The 20,590-nt window shown below is 24.5% G+C and overlaps 1 protein-coding gene and 2 long non-coding RNA genes across 3 annotated transcripts in view; all 3 read left to right on the top strand.

Moving 5' to 3' along the window:
• LOC122518181 overlaps window positions 1–20,449 on the top strand; it is a 32,678-nt gene extending 12,229 nt beyond the window's left edge. The window contains exons 2-3 of the long non-coding RNA XR_006304001.1: window positions 18,391–18,588; window positions 20,252–20,449. This is a non-coding gene — a long non-coding RNA (uncharacterized LOC122518181). The remainder of the gene's footprint in view (window positions 1–18,390; window positions 18,589–20,251) is intronic.
• LOC122518175 (CCR4-NOT transcription complex subunit 6-like) overlaps window positions 1–20,590 on the top strand; it is a gene marked incomplete in the record, with an annotated part of 788,395 nt that overhangs the window by 532,427 nt on the left and 235,378 nt on the right.
• LOC122518178 overlaps window positions 1–20,590 on the top strand; it is a 287,457-nt gene that overhangs the window by 190,269 nt on the left and 76,598 nt on the right. The gene's annotated exons all lie outside the window — the stretch shown is intronic.

Genomic DNA, 20,590 nt, shown 5'->3' on the forward strand with positions numbered 1-20,590 from the left:
AATATCTACTATAAAAAAAATATTAATAAAATAATTTAACATAAAATATTTCAATTCCAATCACGAAAATATCTAAATATAATCGATAACAAATCTTTTTTAGGATGAATTTAAACGAAGACACTGTATATATAGTCAAATATACATGGTAGTGCAATATACCAAAATTTTAACCATAACCTTAAAAATCTATTAACAAAATAAATTATTAACATAATAATATCTGCTATTTAGTTTTATATTTATTAATTAATTTATTAAATATTAATTAGTTTAATATTTATTAACGTAACAATATCTACTATAAAAAAAATATTAATAAAATAATTTAACATAAAATATTTCAATTCCAATCACGAAAATTTCTAAATATAATCGATAACAATCTTTTTAGGATGATTTTAAACGAAGACACTGTAATATAGTAAAATATTCATATTATTGCCATATACCAAAATTTTAACCATAACCTTAAAAATCTATTAAAAAATAATTATAACATAATAAGATCTCTGCTATTTAGTTTTATATTTATTAATTAATTTATTAAATATAGATTAGTTTTAATATTTTTAACGTAATAATCTACTATAAAAAAAATATTAATAAATAATTAAACTTTAATATTTAAATTTTCCAATCACGAAAATATCTAAATATAATCGATAACAAATCTTTTTTAGGATGAATTTAAACGAAGACACTGTATATATAGTCAAATATACATGGTAGTGCAATATACCAAAATTTTAACCATAACCTTAAAAATCTATTAACAAAATAAATTATTAACATAATAATATCTGCTATTTAGTTTTATATTTATTAATTAATTTATTAAATATTAATTAGTTTCATATTTATTAACGTAATAATATCTACTATAAAAAAAATATTAATAAAATAATTAAACATTTAATATTTAAATTTTCCAATCACGAAAATATCTAAATATAATCGATAACAAATCTTTTTTAGGATGAATTTAAACGAAGACACTGTATATATAGTCAAATATACATGGTAGTGCAATATACCAAAATTTTAACCATAACCTTAAAAATCTATTAACAAAATAAATTATTAACATAATAATATCTGCTATTTAGTTTTATATTTATTAATTAATTTATTAAATATTAATTACTTTAATATTTATTAACGTAACAATATCTTCTATCAACAAATTATCAATAAAATAATTAAACATTTAATATTTCAATTCCAATCACGAAAATATCTAAATATAATCGATAACAAATCTTTTTTAGGATGATTTTAAACGAAGACACTGTATATATAGCCAAGTATGCATGGTATAGCCATATACCAACAGTTCTAAGGTATCCATTGGTGTAACACGTACACACATACACATATTTAGTTCAGTAGCATAATAATATATAATACGATAGTAGTGTATACTATAGGAGTCGGATGAAACCAGCTTAGAAGGGTCCCTTCTACCGAATCGGTAGTTGGTCGCCAGTGATCGGCAATGGTCGTTGGAATCGACCATACTCGATTATGACAGTGGGAAACTAACACAAGCCGGTTAGCACGAGTCAGTTAACGTTCGGACAGTGTCGAGTTCTCGTTAATTCTTTCCCAGAGAAAAATAACTCCTCTTCGAAGATTCATTTTCATTTTCTTCGAACGTTAATCAACGTGGTTTATATAATCAATTTATTTTATTGTTTAGAAAATAAAGGAAAAAAGAATTGATCGCAGTGAAAAGGTGTTTTACTTTTTTTCCTTTTTTTTTTTATTTGAGAAAAAAAAATAAAAAAGGGGGGACGAAAGATTGGAATAACCAAAAATTGACATCTTCCACGTTTCAACTTCAGGTATTTTTTTATAGTTTTAATAAATTATTCTAATTTTTGGATTTTTTCAATCGTTTACTTTGTATCATAAATATTATTATTATTATTATTATTATTATTTTTTTTTTTTTATAAGAAATTCGATGTATCATTTTTAACGAATCGTACAAATTGGCATAATTTTTCTTTACGAACTTTCAATAATATTTATATTTTCTTTTTTTCAATACATTCATTTTCATTCTATATTAACATCATTATTATTATTATTATTATTTTTGTTTATACAAAAATTCGATGTATCATTAACCAATCGTACATTCGAATATTGTTTTTCGTCCAATCGGTGACGCCGTAACTCGGAAGAAACCGTAAAAGTGATTAAATCTTTGGTAGCTTACAATACCTTTTGTTTATCGTATTTATTTGTCCACCCGTTGTATTTTGTTATAAACTTCTCCTCTACCTTTCTTTTTTATTTTTTTTTATTATCAATAACACTTTGAACATTTTTTTCTATTCGTTTTAACAGTTCGATAATTTGAATTTTTGTTGTTGGTCACGTGGTCGTCAATTGGTGGTCACGTGGTATACATATAAACATATATATAGGTGTAACGTGTGCGTATTAAACATTCTCAACACAACTACGTTCATGAAAGGAACGATCTAAATCGATTTTTCTCGCAACTCGAAAGTTGTGATACGTTTATTCGTAAATGTAATTGTCAGTTATGTTCGTTTATGTATTAATATATGTATATGTATATGTATATATGTGTATATGTATGTATATAATTAGTTTGTGTAGGTTTATCGATCATAAGCGTTTTAACATGCAACGTTAATAAAGTAATTCGATAGGCACATCGTTGTTAACACGTGAGACTCTTTCAACGTTTACCAACACCAACACCAATCGTTCTATCTATGATCGTTAGCCCTTCCTCTTGAGTGTTTATTTTTAGTTTGAAAAAGAAAAAAGAAATGATCATCTTTATGCATTCTTTCTTTTCCTCTCTTCGTTTCTTTTTATATATATATATATATATATATTTTTTTGTTTTAAATATAGAATTTTTCTCGTGTAATTATACAATTGATGTTTGTAATATAATAGTAATAATATATATTATTTAATTATATTTAATTAAATATGAATTAATAAAAAAAGAAAGTAAAGTGTTTAATATAAATATTATATTTAATATTATTTATTTAATATTATATTTAATATTATTAATTTAATATTATATTTAATATTATAATTTTTTTTATAATATTATATTTAATATATATATATATATAAAGATAGATTTATATTTATTTAAAATCTATTGGTTCACAGTAAATGGAATTAAATTTTACATAAATATATATATTTAAAGATTAATTTTATATTAATAATGAAACACTGTTTGTTGTTTCCAAATTTATTTCTAAATATATTTTTAATTAATTATATTTTAATTAATTATTTAATTAAATATAAATTATATTTAATTAATGATTCTCTCTCTAGATTATCGTGTATAAACTTAAATTAACAATAAGTTATAGAACTTTTTAAATATATGTCAAACATATTATATACATTTAATATAATTAGTAATTAAGACTAATTATTCAATTAACGCATCAACGTTAGCTTCGTTATATCCATTTTATTCGGTAAACATTTTCATTTACAGATAATTATAGGTTCGCATTTGGATTGATTGAAAAATATTGGCAAATATTTATGGAATTCCCATAACACATTTCTTTTTTTTGTTTTTTTAAATATAAACACGATCAATTTTATTATTCGATAAATAAGAATGTTGAAGAAAGACAAGAATTGATTTTTCTTTCTTTGTAAACTGCAAATGGACTTGTACCACTTTCAACAAAAAAAAAAAAAAACAAAAAAAAAACAGGCTCGCACGTTAATTATTATTATCATCGTATTACATGTTTTTTTTTTTTTTTTTTTTTTTCATTTTTTTTCAGATTTTTTTTTCAAATTTTATTTTTCGTCGTCTGAAACTTTCTAAAAAAAAAAGAAAAGAAAAAAAGAAAACGAAAAAAAAAAAGTAAGACAAATCTTTGCACAGTGATACGCCATTACGCAAAAGCCTTCAAATTTGCACCTACAGTCCTTGACTTCGTTGATGATGAAACTTGGTATCCAACGTGGAATTTAAAAATTGTACCAATTGGATTCCAATAAAAGTAACGTATATGTATATAATCACGTATTGCACATATATGTATGTGTATATATAGGTTTCGTCAAATAAAACAACATGGCGACTAGAAAAGAAGAGAACACACACACACACACGCACAAAATGCTTTTTTCGTATTCCAAACGCGTAAATTTGCGAGGAACGCAAACGAGCCTTGCGTACCGTAATAACAATCGTATAATAGTATATTCATATTTCATCATAATTTTCTTAAACAGACTTTATAATGAAATTTTTTTCTATGAAAGAATTGTCATTCTTTTATTTCCGCATTCTAGAAATGAAAAAGAAAATAAAACGTGAAAAAGATAATCACCAAAAATTATTATCCTATCATCGTTTATTTATAAATAATTATATTTATAATTATATAAATATATAATAATAATAATAATAATATATATATAATAATAATTAAAATAAAATAAAAATTAAAAATATAAAATATATATAATAATAATTATATAAATAGTTATATTTTATAAATTATTCAACCCTTTTCACACGAAACAAGAACGTTAATTGGGATTTCTTTTTTTCTTGGTAATATATGGCAAATAGTGTACAAATGTGACGAGAAAAAAAATTATTTGAAAAATATTTGTTTACAAAATTTAATAAATAAATATAATATATTATATATTATATATATTATGCTATTTTAATTGTTAAAAATAGTGGAATAGTTATACACTTATATTGTATACAATATAAATATTAATATTTAATTAATAATATTTAATGACATATATATACATATTTTCTTTTCAATAATTAGTTATTTCATTTTTTGTTCAAAAATCTTGTGATACATTTTTTTAAAAATACTGATCATTTGACATGTATAACAATGCAACGAAGTAATATATTAAAAGTATCTATCATATATAAATATATTACAGCAATTACAAAAAGTATTTTTTCTTTCACGATAAATCATAAAAATAAATTATTAAAAAGTAAAAATAACACAAATACAAATATGCAGACAGACAAATATGTAAAGCGTGACTAGCAAATAGTACAATGACCTGTTGCAATAAAAATATTACGCGTGAGTAATACGAATAAATTGCATTAATGAACGAATACAAAATATGAGAAGTATGGGAAATAAAATGAAAAAATAAACAAATAAATATCACCGATGTTCCTTTTTGTAGTTATACTTCTTTTAACGCGTTTGGGAAAAATGATAAGAGTGAATTTTTTACGATGCGCGCGCACAGCGACACAAAAATCGACACCACGAAATTTGTCATTATTTACGATGCGCGGGAAAAACAATTTCAAATTTACGGCATGAAGTAATTCGTAAATAAATAAATTAGATTATACTTATTAATTAAACCTTTATCACAATGATATATTAAATATCTTCATTTTATTTTATCATTTAATCATCTTTTCGACAAATGTAGAGTATTATATTGGTACGCGGGATAATTGAGTTTATTTTTGAGGTTATGAAGGTTAGATTTGTTTTGGTACGCCAAAGAAGTATAATTTCTTACATGTTTTGGTTTTGTTTTATTTAAATAGTATATTTATTCGAAAGGAGAGGGAGTATAAGTGAGACAGTTGGATTATTCGATGATAAAAGATCGATAGTAGCCTTAGCATTGTCACATAATGTGTTAAAACACAGTATTGTTCAATGACTGACGCCATTGCGTTTTCTCGCGAACCAATTAGCCGTGACCCAGGGTATAACATATATATATACACACACACATACATACAGTATAAATATCAACGTATATATTTAGAGATAGTCTGTGTACGGACTATTAGAGTGTCATTGTACTATTCGTGTTCGTGTGAAACGCGTGAAAAACTTGTTACGTGAGAAAATAAATTTTATAATCGTCACGTTGGTAATATATTATTAAAACCACATATGTATGCGTGTGAATAATTAAGTATGTACATATATATATATATATATATAATTATACATAATACATAAATTAAACATAAATTAAAACACTATACTATAAATATAAAAAAATAATAAAGATAAGATAAGATAAGTATTGTACTTAACGTTAATTACGTGCAATATTTATGCAGTTCGTTATATTAATCATATATTAACCCTTTCCCTTACGATCGAATTTCCAACTGTGCGGGCCTAAAGCGACACCAGTCGGTCGCGCGCAGCGACATAAACACAAGCTTGGCTCAGCGCTCGAAACTGTACTAATCTCAAACTTCCTATGATTTGTATATACACGTGCGCGGTACAATTAACTTTGCAAGATGTTTGATAAATAATTACGGTTAGTTGGTTATTAAACAAAAAAAGACTTATTGTTGCAAATTGAATAATCCATTATTAATAACATTTTTATTTTAAGGGATTATACGCAGTTAGAATTTTAAAAAAATCGATTTTTGTTTTTTTCATTTTCGGAATGTACATATATTTAAGTATATTCTCTGAAAATTTCAAATCGATCCGACAAATATTCTTCACTTTATGTAAGCTTCAAATAAAAATTTTTTACCTTTATTACACAGTAACAGAGTATAAGGGTGAAGAGGGAAAAGAATCAAGGTAGAGAGTAAGAATATCAGAGTAAGAAAGTGTAAAACTAGAGTTACGAAAAATATTCTTAATTTCATATTTGGAACGGCCGCCCAAACAATATTCTGAAATGTTTTGTTTTTTTCGCCCGGTAGACTTACGACGCCTCTGAGGCGTCTTATTCGTTTTTGGTCCCAAAACCTTGCGACGCCTCTGAGGCGTCTTATTCGTTTTGGTCAAATAACCTTGCGACGCCTCTGAGGCGTCTTATTCGTTTTTGGTCCGATAACCTTATGACGCCTCAGAGGCGTCTTTGTAAGTTAAAGGGTTAATTGATATTTTTTTTTTTGTATTGAAACGATGAAAGAAACTTTTGTAGAACAAAATAAAAGAAAATGAAACTTTTTTAATCGTTTAATTAAGTGAAAAATTTATATAGTACATTATATTAATCAAATATTAATTGATTTTTTATTGAAACGATGAGAAAGAAATTGGTTAAGTAGAAAAAATAAAATGAACCGTTTTAATCGTTCTTCGTTAGTTAAAAAAATAAAAAGAAGAAAAAAGAGAGAGGAAAAGAATGAAAAGGGGGAGAAGAAAAAATAATAGTATTATCGATACTTAATCGTGTCCCCACGTTTATTCGCAACGAGATAAAGTTTATTATTAGATTTAGTGGTTTGATCGAAACCGGTTTTCAATATATATTGTACGTTTATTATATTATATATAGAATTATTTTCATTAATAATATTATTTTTCATTAAATATTTTAATTAGTATAATAAATATTGCATTATAGAATAATTATTACTAATTAATACGAATTAGATGACATATTTCGGTGGTGGTGGTGGTTGGAAAAGTTTTTATATTAAAAAATTAATTGTTATATTATTATTTCATTATTTTATTTTACATTATTTTATTTTATATATTACATTATTATTATTATTATTATTTATGTGTGTGCAATATATATAAATATTATTTAATATAATATTTATTTATAAATTAGTACATATAAGTCTTATATTAAAATGTTCAGTGACTAGTAGTTAACTCATAAAATGAGAGGGTTGAAAAGATACAAGTGAACGTTATTTTTTTTTTCCTCGATCGTTAAATTAAACTTTAAAGACGCCGATAATTCGTCTTGGTCGCGTTAATTGCGTCAATTAAACTCTTTTATGATGGCTCGTCGAATTGTCTTGATATAAAGGATAATCATATAATCAGAAGAAAACTTCTCTCACATATGTTTTATTTATATATTACATTTTTATATATTTTTAGATATTTTATTTGATTTTATTTTCTAAATATCAACGACACGGATAAACAAAATTTTCACGATTATAATTTACGACGAAAACAATGATTACGATGCTAATGATGATGACGATGATAATAGTATTAGTAGTAGTAATAATAATAATAGTAGTGGTGACGAAAGTGGTGGAAAATTTCTTACGCAACTTTTTTCTCGATTTGTTTTGTTTCTTTTTTCCTTATTTTTACACACGTCTCCTTTTAGTTTGACTCGTGACTTCGATTCATTTCAAAGTTAGTTTTGCGTAACACCACAAAATTGTTTGTTTGTTCGTTCGTTCGTTCGTTCGTCGGCTTTGCCTTTAAACGCTTTAATTACTCGCTCGATTACAATTTCAAAACCTGATTGTACAAACCTTGTACTATGAACACTTAAGTATTACGTATTATTTTCTATTGTATAGTAAACAATGCGTATTATCATAAGTAATTGGAGTGGTTATGTTTTTATTCGCCATTTTCTTTTTTTTTTTTTCTTTTTTTTTATTATTTTATCAATTATAACATTTTCGAACTACATCGAACATAATTTCTACGAATTAGTCTAAAATTATGTTCGTTTTCGTGTTTTAAGATCAAATTGACGATTTATATATGATAAAAATACTATATTTATCTGATTTATTAATTTTACTCGTAAATTGAAAATTTAATAAGTTCTTCGATCAAAAATATATTAATTATTTTTATTTAATATTGTTCACATCTCATCTTTTATCAAATATTATTATTATTTGTATTTTACACACACACATACACATATATTTGATAAAATAAATGTAACGATTTACTCCATCTTTTATCAAATATAATAATTATTTGAATTTTATAGACACACACACACACACACACACACACACACACACGTATTCCCATAATACACATTTGATAAAATTAATTTAAAGATTTATTTCATCTTTTATCAAATATAATAATTATTTAAATTTTACACACACACACACACGCGTACACACATAATATACATTTGATAAAATTAATTTAAATTTAAATATGATTAGCTTTTTATAATATACAAAATTTTAATAAAAAAAAAAAAAAGTAAAGAAAGTAAAATAATTTTGTGTTCGAAGAGAGAAATAAAGTTAGGTTATGTACATATCATATATTATGTATATACGCGTAATGATACGTAAATGATACTTTTTCTCGTTAAAAACAGGATCTTCCGAGAATTAGCTCGTAGCAAATCGATAAAACAAATGATTCGACAATGTGAGTTGAGAGAAAGGAGCCACGTTCCTTGGTTTCTCCTCTCTCGTCTTGTTTCTGGAACAAGGTTATGCAAGCATGAGGACCACGTTCGAGGTTTTCGACCTGCTTTCATAAATCAGACCTTCCTTTCAGTTGTGTTTTATACGAGTCTCTTTCATTTATATGTATTTTTTTTATACACATACATACACATATTTTTTTTTTCGTTAGCTTCAGGCTAATTCTTATTTAATAATCCTTTCCCCGCACTCGACACGTGCGCGCGAGCGCACGCGCGCGCAAACAGATACGCTGTTTTATTTTTTTAATTCGAAGCCAAGTAACAATTACTTTGAAAAAAGAAAAAGAAAAAAAAAACAAAAAGAAAATGAAAAATTAAATTCTCAATATTATGCAATAAAAAATCTGTGTTAACGCTAGATTTACCGACTGAGTCAATTTGACTCATTTCACAATTTTTTTTTTTGTTCTTTTTGCTCTACATATATATGTATATGTTATAAAACTTAAATATTAAATATTTTTTTTTCAAATATATGTTAATTTTTAATACAAATATATGTTTTTTTTTTTTAATGCAGTAATGAAATATACGTAAATATATTAATTCCACCCTTCTGGCCCATTTCTTCATTCAAGTAACGTTCGTAAGATTTTTTTTGTAAAAAATAATGAACAGTACATCCGTAAATATAGTGTCAAATATTCCAATTTTCAAACGTTGATTATGAAACAAAAAAAAACAAAACAAAAATTGGCCGTTAATATTAACAATTACACGAGATAAAAATAAAAAGACGAATTATTACCCTCGGATATTTGTTTTTTTCATTCGATGAAAAAAACAATTATTACTAATAATGTTAAAATAATTACACGCTTGGTAATCCAAAGAAAAAAAATAAAATTTGTTAATATAATTTCAATTAAAAATTAATTATTAACAAATGTATCCTCGTTAAAGGGGATAAACATTTTTGTTTACACATCGGTTATATATTCATTTTTTTTTTTTTTATATTTTTTGTTCTTAAATATTTCCTAACCAATATATTTCATATTTAATCTGTCGTGTTGTCAATTCGCATAGATTAAATAATATCATTGAAATAAATTAACTATATCTAACAATAATTTATCAAAGGTCTAACGTATTTAACATTCACCAAAGTATTATCGTCTGTGTTATATTTCGAGATGAAAAAAAAAAAGACACGAGGAAGGGGAAGGGGGAAGGGTGGCGGAGGTAGGGGAGGGGGAAAAAGGAGCATCCCGAATGGATAGAATAATCGCATAAATCATAGTTTATAATGGGTGTTGACAAACAGTTAAAGCTTGCTTCTCGTTCGATTGATTGGCTCCAAGTTAACTCCCAAGAAAAATAGTTTTTAACGATAGTTAGGTTAGGATCCTTATCACGTATACATCTTAAAAAAAGAACAAGAAAAAAGAAAAAAACCGTAGTAGAGATAAGTGAAATAAGAATTTCGAGACAGAAAGATAGAGATAAAAAAAACAGAAACAAATCTCTTATTTGAAAAAAAAAAAAGAGAAAAAAACAAAAGACAAAAGATTTTTAAAAGGTAAAAATCAGATATACCGTTAAAAGCATTGTTACATTCTTCATTTTCTTTTTATCTCGTTTTTCTTCTTTTTACCTGCAGTTTGAGTCATTTTCAGATAGAAAATAAAAACGGATAAAGCAAAAGACAAAAAATAGGAAGGAAGAGGCTAGTTATGTGATGATAATAATCGTGATGATAGTGTAACACACACACACACATACACAAGCACAAAATAAGAAAGGAAAAAAAAAAAAAAAAAAGAAAAGAAAAGAAAAGAAAAGAAAAAGAAAAAGAAGACGTAACAACTACATTAAACATGACAGCTGGTGGATTCACAAAGGGAACATTGCAGCTTCTTAAAAGAGGAGACAAGTAAAACCGGCGCCGGCTGGTTTTGTTCGTAACACACAACAGCAGATCATCTTTTCATTATGATGATGTAGTTTGAAAGAAGATGGTTGCACCTATATAAGGTTTCATTTAATACCAGAAACAAATTAACACTGTACACATGTTTAAATACTTAACTAGTGTGTGTATGTGTATTGTGTATGTGTGGTTTTAATAGGTAGCATTTTAGTATAGTTGGATAATTTAGTGCATTAGTTTGTATATAGTGAATATTGCATATCAATGGAAGAAAAAAAGAAACATTGAAGGATCGTTACAATGTGTTTTTTAAGTATTATTACATCAATTACATTCTACGAGTACTCTCGGTAATGTGTGTGTGATACATATATAATAAGTTTGTGCTATTGTTAGAGGTTAGAATACAGTGTTTGTACTATTGTTTTACGAACACCCTATATATTGGTATGTTAACAAGTGCTTGGGGCTTATTTCTTCAACGTGTGTTCCAACGTTTCACCCGGGATTAGTTTTCTACGTTATTATTTTTTTTTTTTTTGTAGTTGTTCATCGTTAAAGAATTTTTCTGAAGGAATTCTAAAGGATTAACGTTGTTTCATGTGGATCGTTAAAAGGTAGTTAGATTACATTTGAATATTTTCATTTGTTCAATTATTGTGTTTACGTGTATCGATTAAGAATGGGGATAAAATAATCGATAGATCGATATGTGATTATTATAATTGTTTATGTTAAATTATTCTGTGACGTTTATATTATGTTTCTTTAAGAAGTTCGTTGTGTTGTCACGATCTTAGGGTAGTATCCGTTCAGGCCGCGTGGGACGTATACGTCCCACGATTGCATTGTTTTGCTTTTGTACGTCTTGCAATAATTAAAATTCATATTAATAATAATCGTAATTATCAAGATAAATGGGCGTATAGTTTAAAATACGTCAAATGCGTATGATTAATGAATAAAAGAAAAAAAAAAGAAATAATAAGATAATTTTTCTAAAAATTATATTTGACTCAAACACCACGTGGCTTGTAAAATTATTTTGTACATATAATCAGGTTTTTAATTGCACAACTTACAAAGTTTTGTCACGATGTTGAAATTATTTTGTATTTTACAATAAGAATAATATCAAATGACGTATATATTTTTTTAAATTCCTCAAATGCATAAGATTAATGAATAAAAGAAAAAAAAAAAAATAATAAGATAATTTTTCTAAAAATTATTTTTGACTCAAATACGTGGCTTGTAAAATTAATTTTTATTTTACAATAAGAATAATATCAAATGACATATATAATTTAAAATTCCTCAAATGCATAAGATTAAAAAAAAAAAAACAATAGTGACAAACGAATGTTTTTAGAAATTATTTGACTAAAACACGTGGCTGGTAACATTATTCTTTATTTTACAATAAGAATAATATGAAATGACGTATACTGGGTCCCCCACGCGGCAAGGAACGTGTTAAATTCGATTTACGTAACTCGTAAATTTGTATTGACGAAGAGGAATCGAAGTTAGAATGTAATCTAAATGTTATTATTGTGTTGTAGTATCTCACTTAGATTAGTATTCGTTTTGTGTTTTGTCAGTGATACGTCGTACACACCCATGCTGAGAAAGAAATGGTTGAAAGGTTGGTAGGTGGTATAAAAGTTCATCTTAAAGGATATCTACTATTAGAGTGAGTGAGATAGGATGATCTATTGTCCAATCGATTCTTCTTTTTAACTTTCTTAATCGTAAAATGTTTCGAATAGAAAGAAAAAAATGTTTCGAGAAAAAAGAAGAAAAAGAAGATAGAATTTTTCTTTTTTCTGTAAAGCTTATTAATAGATTTCCTTTTTTTTTTATTAAATAAAACTATAAATTTGATTATAGAATAAAATGTTAGAATTGAAGAATTTTTAATAAAATTTGCAACGTGTATTGTAAATCGAAAATGAATACGTGGATCTATTGTCCAATCGATTCTTCTTTTTAACTTTCTTAATCGTAAAATGTTTCGAATAAAAAGAAAAAAATGTTTCGAGAAAAAAGAAGAAAAAGAAGATAGAATTTTTCTTTTTTCTGTAAAGTTTATTAATAGATTTTCTTTTTTTTTTTATTAAATAAAACTATAAATTTGATTATAGAATAAAATGTTAGAATTGAAGAATTTTTAATAAAATTTGCAACGTGTATTGTAAATCGAAAATGAATACGTGGATCTATTGTCCAATCGATTCTTCTTTTTAACTTTCTTAATCGTAAAATGTTTCGAATAAAAAGAAAAAAATGTTTCGAGAAAAAAGAAGAAAAAGAAGATAGAATTTTCTTTTTTCTGTAAAGTTTATTAATAGATTTCCTTTTTTTTTTATTAAATAAAACTATAAATTTGATTATAGAATAAAATGTTAGTATTGAAGAATTTTTAATAAAATTTGCAACGTGTATTGTAAATCGAAAATGAATACGTGGATCTATTGTCCAATCGATTCTTCTTTTTAACTTTCTTAATCGTAAAATGTTTCGAATAAAAAGAAAAAAATGTTTCGAGAAAAAAGAAGAAAAAGAAGATAGAATTTTTCTTTTTTCTGTAAAGTTTATTAATAGATTTCCTTTTTTTTTTATTAAATAAAACTATAAATTTGATTATAGAATAAAATGTTAGAATTGAAGAATTTTTAATAAAATTTGCAACGTGTATTGTAAATCGAAAATGAATACGTGGATCTATTGTCCAATCGATTCTTCTTTTTAACTTTCTTAATCGTAAAATGTTTCGAATAAAAAGAAAAAAATGTTTCGAGAAAAAAGAAGAAAAAGAAGATAGAATTTTTCTTTTTTCTGTAAAGTTTATTAATAGATTTCCTTTTTTTTTTATTAAATAAAACTGTAAATTTGATTATAGAATAAAATGTTAGTATTGAAGAATTTTTAATAAAATTTGCAACGTGTATTGTAAATCGAAAATGAATACGTGGATCTATTGTCCAATCGATTCTTCTTTTTAACTTTCTTAATCGTAAAATGTTTCGAATAAAAGAAAAAAATGTTTCGAGAAAAAAGAAGAAAAAGAAGATAGAATTTTTCTTTTTTCTGTAAAGTTTATTAATAGATTTCCTTTTTTTTTTATTAAATAAAACTATAAATTTGATTATAGAATAAAATGTAAGAATTGAAGAATTTTTAATAAAATTTGCAAGGTGTATTGTAAATCGAAAATGAATACGTGGAGTCGAGTATTTGTTTGTGTGGGTTGTTGAATCTTTATTTCAGTTTTTTTTCGTTCAGTAGAATTTATTTTTTTTTTTTATAATAGGAAATATTATTTAAATAAAACAGAAGAGAAATTATTAATAATTTTAGGATGCATTATTTGTTTTTTTTTTCTTTTTTTTCAGATAAGATATTACAATGGTTTATTATTATGCGATAAATAAATAATTGTAGAAGTTTTTCACTTTTTAATTCGAGTATTTTAAGATAGGAATTTTGAATTTTACACGAATTTTGTCTCACTTATTAAGAATTTCTTTGATTTTTTATTTTTTAATAATATTAAATATATATATATATATTTTAATAATTAAATTTCGATTAATTAACAAATTTGATTTCGTTTAATAACAATTATTATTAACAATCTTGATAATATTACAAATTGTTGACAGGATTTTAAAAAAAATTATCTCATTGTCAGTTTGATTAATTTCTTAATCATTTTCTAATGAGAACAAACAAATATTTGATTATAGTGTACGATATATAAAATAAAAACAAACGATTTGTTCTATTTTTTTTTAGATACGTAATGGATTACTTTAAAGCGAGAAAATAGAAAATATATTTTCGAAGCGATAAAATCGATTAAAATTTTTTGTTATCGATAGAGAAATCGTCGTAGAAAAAAAGAAAAAAGGAGGAAAAAGGAAAAAAAGGAAAAGAAAAAAAATGGAAACGATAAAAAAGACACGAGTTTCTCTTCTCGAACATAGAAGAAACATTAGATTTATCGTTGAGGTCGTTGGGTTTCTTGATCGGCTTATTGTCGGCAAATAATAAATTCAAACGATCGTTGAGTGTGCCTTGTGACGAACGTTATTGACCGTGATGAAAAAAGATGCATAAATGATAAAGATAAATTAGATGCATCTCTTTCTTTCTCTTGTGTAACAAAAAAAATCTCTTTCAAAGTATCTTACATATAAATAGAATATTTCTTTTATTTTTATTTGAAATATTTAACAATATTGTGTTGTTGTTGTTTGTTCGTTTTATTAATTAATTAATTTTGTATCATGTAGGGAAATGTATAAAGAATAATTTACAAAAAAATATGATTGAAATTATATTTTTAATAGGAGAAATAAAATACAATAAAAATGAAATAAAAATATAAACTAATATTGTGTAGATTAAAATAGTAAATTTTCTTTGATTTTTTTGTATTATAAATTGATTAATTAATTTTTATTACGTAGGATATATAAAGAATGATTTTAAAAAATATTCAGTATTTATCTAAATTATAATATTGTTGAATAAAATAGAAAATTCTTTTTTTTTTTCTTTTTATTATTAATTGGATTAATTAATTTTTATTACGTAGGATGTATAAAGAATGATTTTAGAAAATATTCGATATTTATCTAAACTATAATATTTTTAGGTTATAAAATAAAAAGAAAATTTTCCTTGTGTCTTTTTGTATTATTAATTGATTAATTAATTTTTATTATATAAGATATATAAAAAATGATTTTAGAAAATATTCGACATTTATCTAAACTATAATATTTATAGGTTATAAAATAAAAAGAAAATTTTCCTTGTTTTTTTGTATTATAAATTGATTAATTAATTTTCATCACGAAGGATAGATAAAGAATGATTTTAGAAAATATTCGATATTTATCTAAACTATTATAATATTGTAGGTTATAAAATAAGAAAGAAATTGTTTCTCTTGTTGTTTTGTATTATTAATTGATTAATTAATTTTTATTAGATAGAATATATAAAAAATGATTTTAGAAAATATTGGATATTTATCTAAATTATAATATTGTTGAATAAAATAGAAAATTCTTCTTTTTTTTTTTGTATTATTAATTGATTAATTAATTTTTATTACATAGAATATATAAAAAATGATTTTAGAAAATATTCGATATTTATCTAAATAATAATATTGTAGGTTATAAAATAAGAAAATTATGCAATATCTTTGTATTTTAAGATTGTTAAAGCATGACTAAACTACTTCTAAGGAATTATATATGTTTGACGAATGCAATCGATTTCTTTTGATTTCTCTATTTATCATTAATGTTATCTTTCTTATAAAATCAAACCGATCGTCATACGATTTCATTAGAAACAATTTTCTTTTACACAAACAGTATCTGTTAAACGGTCGACTCAACGTTATTCAAAAGCAACAGAAAAGAAAAGTTGTTAATATCTGCACAAATTCTATTTAAAATAATCTCTTGCGCGATAAATCTTAACATTGATTTATTAATAGGTACGCGGGTATAGGTTTACTTTGCATGGTATGTTATCTATCAAGTAAATTATTTGTAGAAAAAAAAAAAAGAAAAAAGAAAAAGGAAAAGAAATAAGAGATATATTTAACTACATTCTATAGCTAATTGTATAATAAATTTGTGAATACAAACAGAAAACCAGGAAAAGAAGTAAGAAATGTTTTTCAATATATTCTATATCAATTTTTGTAGAATTCAATTAATGAATACTAAAAACAAAAAGAAAAATAAGTGATATTTTTAAATACAGTTTATATCTAATTGTGTAATAAATTTGTGAATACAAAAAGAAAACCAGGAAAAGAAATAAAAGATCTTTTTGTGAATACATTCTATATATAATTTTGTTGATTAAATTAGTGAATACAAAAGAAAAACAGGAAAAGAAGTAAGAAATGTTTTTGAATATATTCTATATCTAATTTTGTAGAATTAAATTAGTGAATACAAAAAAGGACTGGAAAAGAAGTAAGATATGTTTTTGAATATATTATATAATATATCTAATTTTTTGTAAAATTAAATTAGTAAATACAAAAATAAAAACAAAAAGAAATAAGAGATAATTTTAAATACATTTTATATTTAATTGTATAATAAATTTGTGAATATAAAAGAAAACCAGGAAAGGAAGTAAGAAATGTTTTTGAATATATTTTATATCTAATTTTGTAGAATTAAATTAGTGAATACAAAAAAGAACTAGAAAAGAAATATGAGATATTTTTGTGAATACATTCTATATATAATTTTGTTGATTAAATTAGTGAATACAAAAGAAAACCAGGAAAAGAAGTAAGAAATGTTTTTGAATATATTATATAATATATCTAATTTTTTGTAGAATTAAATTAGTAAATACAAAAAAGAATTGGAAAAGAAATAAGTGATATTTTTAAATACAATCTATATCTAATTGTGGAATAAATTAATGAATACAAAAAAAAAACTGAAAAGAAATAAGAGATATTTTTATAAATACATTCTATATATAATTTTGTAGAATTAAATTAGTGAATACAAAAGAAAAACAGGAAAAGAAGTAAGAAATGGTTTTGAATATATTATATAATATATCTAATTTTTTGTAAAATTAAATTAGTAAATACAAAAAAGAATTGGAAAAGAAATAAGTGATATTTTTGTGAATACATTCTATATCTAATTGTGTGTATTATAATAAATTTAGGAATACAAAAAGAAAAACAGAAAAAAGAAGTAAGAGATATTTTTGTGAATATATTCTATATCTAATTGTAGATTATAAACTTGTGAATAGAAAAAAGAAAAGAAAGAATAAAAATAAGAGGATATATTTGAACACATTCTATATCTAATTGTAGATTATAAACTTGTTAATACAAAAAAGAATAAAAAAGAAGAAAACTAAGAGGATATATTTGAACATATTCTATATCTAATTGTATAATATAAATTTGTGAATAAAAAAGAACCAAAAATGAAATAACATTGACAATGAGATTGATTCGAATTAAGGTTGATTTATAACTGGTTTAACATTCATTTGGAATATTGCTTAACTGATAAATGATATTTTAATTAATATTGTACAAATATAATTAATTTGAAGACGATATTTGGTAACGTTTTGTAACGTTGACAAATTCGTGACAACGTTGTATGAATAATTGGAATGTTAATACATATACATATTTTAGGAACATTATCAGTCAAGAATAATTAACATAATTGACATAAGAAACATAAGAAACATGTGTGTGTTTGTCGTAGCAGCCAGCAGAACGGAGCTGCCATCACAGAGACTTCTCCACATGTGGACATCGCCGTCCCGACTTAGGATCGGCCGGGCACCCAGGAAAAAGTCGACTCCTTAATCTGAACTGGGCCAATTATCGCGACTGCTGAAGTATGGAGCATCCGGAAGGTTTTAGAAGGAAGTTATCCTTCTTGGGCTTTGTTAAAAGACCATCGGTAAGTTCTACATTATATTTCTTATTTTTATTATTTATAGGAACGTTTATTTTTTAAATTGGTCTAAGTTCATTTCAATATTTTTTGTTTGTTTGTTGACTACAATCAAATCTAGGACTGGAAGTTTAGAGTCGTAGGAAATATTTCGTGGTATAAATATAAAATAGAGCTAGGTTACTATAAAAATGTAGAAATGTTTATTTTTTAAATTGGTCTAAGTACATTTTAATATTTTTTGTTTGTTTGTTGATCATAATCAAATCTGGGACTGGAAGTTTAGTGTCGTTGGAAATATTTCGTGGTATAAATAAAAAATAGAGTTAGGTTACTATAAGAATGTAGAAATGTTTATTTTTTAAATTGGCCTAAGTTCATTTTAATATTTTTCTTTTTTTGTTGATAATAATAAAATTTGCAACTGATATAAAATCACATGAAAAATATTATCTAGAAACGTCTATTAACATACAAAATACTATTTAACAAAATATTAAACTTATATATATATAATAATTAATTAGGTTTATTATTATATATAATAAACCTAATTTTATATTATATATTATTATATATGGTAGGTATACTATATATATGTATATTGTAATAATTACATCTTTATAGTGTAGTTTTATTTAAAAAATTGCATAAAAATTAAAAGAATACTAAAATGTGAACGTTATAATCTTCAATTTTACATATTAGATGCATTATTCCTTTTATAAACATGCGCAACAATTGAAAGGGCATATAAACAACATTTAATAAAAGTAATTTGATAAAGGCCAATGTTTCATTTCCACGCTGGATTTCGAAGAAATGTCATATTTCTGAATAGTTTGCGTCAATATTTTTTAAACTTATAACAAGCAGATTTTAATGATTTGTATATTAAATTAAAGTACATTCATTTTCCTACATGTAGAATACTTTATTGAGTTATAAATCAATCTGCAAAGGTTCATAAAATGTCAGAGAAAAGTTGCTGGGTCAGGAATTGTTCACATTACCTGACCCGTTTAGGCATTGTTGACATTGCCTGACCCGTTTAGGCATTGTTGACATTGCCTGACCCGTTTAGGCATTGTTAACATTGCCTGACCCGTTTAGGCATTGTTAACATTGCCTGACCCGTTTAGGCATTGTTAACATTGCCTGACTTGTTTAGGCATTGTTAACATTGCCTGACCTGTTTAGGCATTGTCGACATTGCCTGACCCGTTTAGGCATTGTTGACATTACCTGACCCGTTTAGGCATTGTTCACACTACTTGATCCACCAGGCATTGTTCATATTACCTGACCTGGCAACTTTTCACTGACATTTTATGAACTTTTGCAGATCGATTTATTATTATTTGCTATAAGTATAAAAAAATATTTACCCTTACTTTTCAGAAAAATGACATTTCTTCGAAATCCAGCGTTGAAATGAAACAGTGTCCTTTATCAAATTACCAGAAGGAAGGGGAGGGGGGATGGGGAATAACTTAATAGATTATGTTCAAAAGCATTAATTTCGTTTGTGTGCTTCTGATTTTCGTGCTTGGTGAGATAACTCGTGTTAGATGAAGGCATGTAAAAGAGAAGCGGCGCTTGTTATCAACTCGATTATGTTACGTGCTGTATACTACAACAAGATTAATAGGTTTCGTGTCTCTTTCAGCGATTATACGTGCCGAGCAGACTGAAACCGACACTCAACTTTGAAATATATATAATATGTTATCGTTAAAGCACAGAAATCATTTATTCTACAGATTATCTAGATAATGTGAAGATTAACTAAGACGATCAAAATTCATTTCATTTCATTTCTCAAATTATTTTAGATAATCTGCACGTTACTTAACAGACACTCGTTAAAGTGAAAATCAAATCTTTTTGGTTGGAACAACAGCAACGATTTTTCTACGCTTAAATTAACATAATATTATTTATTTATTTATACATATTAATATACATTAAACATATTAATATATATATAATAAAAAATATATTTATA

Source organism: Polistes fuscatus, unplaced genomic scaffold (assembly GCF_010416935.1).
Source record: "Polistes fuscatus isolate 324 unplaced genomic scaffold, CU_Pfus_HIC Scaffold23, whole genome shotgun sequence".
NCBI classification, from domain to species: domain Eukaryota; kingdom Metazoa; phylum Arthropoda; class Insecta; order Hymenoptera; family Vespidae; genus Polistes; species Polistes fuscatus.